The following is a 2,755-nucleotide window of genomic DNA, read 5'->3' on the forward strand; positions in this document are numbered from 1 at the left end:
TCACCTCAGCCTCCCAAAGGTGCGGGATTACAGGCTGAGCCACCGAGCCTGGCTTGTTTTCCTCCTTTAATCTGTTGACATGTTAACACATGGCTGGGCTCGGTGGCTCAGCCTGTCATCCCAGCACTTTGGGATGCTGAGGCTAGTGGATTGCCTGAGCCTGCGGTTTTGAGACCAGCCTGGGCAACTTGGCGAGATCTCGTCTCTACATCAAATCAATAATTAGTGGGGTGCAGTAGTGTGTTCTTGTAGTTCCAGTTACTTGGAAGCTGAGGCGGAAGGATCACCGGAGCCTAGTGGGTAAATGCTGGGGTGGCCGTGAGTGTGCCACGGCACTCAAGCCTGGGTGACAGAGTGAGACTCCAACTCAGAAAATAAAAAATGTTAACATATGACTAGGTTTTCTTTTCTTTTTTTCTTTTTTGAGTTGGAGTGTCACTCTTGTCGTCCAGGCTGGAGGGCAGTGGCACGCTCATGGCCACCGCAGCCTCCATCTGCTGGACTCAGGCGATCCTTCTACCTCAGCCTTCTAAGTAGCTGGAACCACAGGCATGCGCCATCAGGCCCGGCTAATTATTTTATTTATTGTAGAGATGAGGTCTTGCCAAGTGGCCCAGGCTGGTCTTGAACCCTTGGGCTCAGGCAATCCTTTTGCCTCGACCTCCCAAAGTGCTGGGATTACAGGCTGAGCCACCACGCCCAGCCTAGATTTTGTTTTCATCTTTAATGCTTGCATCCTGGGATAAAGCTAAATCAGTTGTATGTTGCTCACTACTACTAGCTGGTGTTTTGTTTAGGAACTCTTTGTCTAGTTCATAAAGTGATATTGATCTATGTCTCAGTCCATTTGTGCTGTTAAATAGAATACCAAGCCGGGCTCGGTGGCTCAGCCTGTAATCCCGCGCCTTTGGGAGGCTGAGGTGAGTGGATTGCCTGAGCCCGCAGGTTCGAGACCCACCTGGGCAGTGAGACCTCATCTCTACAATAAATCAAAAAATCAGCTGGGCGTGGTAGCGCATGCCTGTAATTCCGGCTACTTGGAAGGCTGAGGCGGAAGGATCGCCAGAGCCCAGCAGGTCGAGGCCGCGGTGGCCGGGAGCGGCCACTGCACTCCAGTCTGGGCGAGAGAGTGAGACTCCAATTCAAAAAAAAAGAAAAAAAAAAAAAAAGAATAGAATACCATAGACTGGGTGTGTTATAAGAACTAAGATTTATTCCTCACAGTTCTGGAGATTTCAAAGTCCAAGGTCAAGGTACTGGAAGATTTGGTGTCTGGTGAGGGCCTGCTTCCTGTCTCCTTGCCTGCCTGAACCAGTGAGGTGTCCACCCTTCAAACTGCCCGCTGGGTCCTTGCACTCTGGACCTGATGGGTGCGCCAGCCCTGAGGGTCTCTCAGTTGCCTTCAGGGTCATTTTCCCATTATCTTGGGAGGAGCTCCTGGCTTCTGTGGAGACAGCTGATCCACACTCATCTCCTTATTCCAGTCTCGACTCATTAACCAGTTCCAGAGTCAATTAGACATTTTTGGGCATTTGTTATGGCAGCACCCCACTTCTGGTACCGGTTTCTTCCATAGTCTGTTCAGGTGGCTATAACAGAACACCATAGGACGAGTGGCTTGTAAACAACAGAAATGTGTTTCTCTCAGTTCTGGAGCCGGGGAAGTCTAAGATCAAGGCGCTGGCAGATTTGATGTCTGGCAAGGGTCTGCTTTCTGGTTCATAGATGGCACCTTCACTATCTCTCCAGATTTTTTTATAAGGACCCAGATAAGGGCTCCTCCCTCATGCTCTAATATCGTCTCCTATAAGCTGTACCTCCAAATACCATCACACTGGGGAATAGGTTTCAGCATAAGAATTTGGGGACATCATAAATATAAACATATAGCGGTCTATATATTTTAACTTTCTTCTACTGTTTTTGTCTGTTTTTGATGATTATACTATTCTCATAAAATAAATGGCAATCCAGTCCACTTTTTTTTTTTTTTAATTCCGAAACAGTTTACGATGGGATTATCAGTTTTTAAAATATTGGAATACACCAAAACCATACGGATCTGGTACATTTTTGGAGGAGATTTAATTACAGATTCTTTGTTTGTTTGTTTGTAATGATGAGGTTTTGTTCTGTTGCCAGGCTGGTATTGAAGGCTTGGCCTCCCAAAGTCCTGGGATTATAGGCGTGAGCCACCATGTCCAGCCTCAATTTCTTTGATAATTAGATGTATATTCACATTTTTCTACTTTTTTGATAGTTTAGGAACGTCATATTTTTCTAGAGAATTTTCTGTAAGTTTTAAAATGCATTGGTATAACATTGTTCGTAATATTTTATCATTTGTTCTGACCAAATACTAACAAAAGTGATCCTAGACATTATTCTGTTGCTGATTGTTAAAGCAAAGCAGTCCCCCACACTACCCAGAAGCCTCTCGACTGGAAAACAGAGGCACATGGCTCGCAAGAGCATCAGAGTCTATAACAGAGATGCTAGTTTATTTGCAAAATCATCAAACGTTTTCTATTACATCAATAAATAGCCATGTAAGCAGCAAGAATAATTTTTAATTCTTTTTTAGAAATTTATTTATTTATTTATTTATTTTTGAGTTGGAGTCTCACTCTGTCGCCCAGACTGGAGTGCAGTGGCCGCTCCCGGCCACCGCAACCTCGACCTGCTGGGCTCCGGCGATCCTTCCGCCGCAGCCTTCCGAGTATCCGGAATTACAGGCATGCGCTACCACGCCCGG

This window comes from Carlito syrichta, unplaced genomic scaffold (genome assembly GCF_000164805.1).
Source record: "Carlito syrichta isolate Samal-C Ts95f unplaced genomic scaffold, Tarsius_syrichta-2.0.1 Scaffold137389, whole genome shotgun sequence".
Taxonomy (NCBI): domain Eukaryota; kingdom Metazoa; phylum Chordata; class Mammalia; order Primates; family Tarsiidae; genus Carlito; species Carlito syrichta.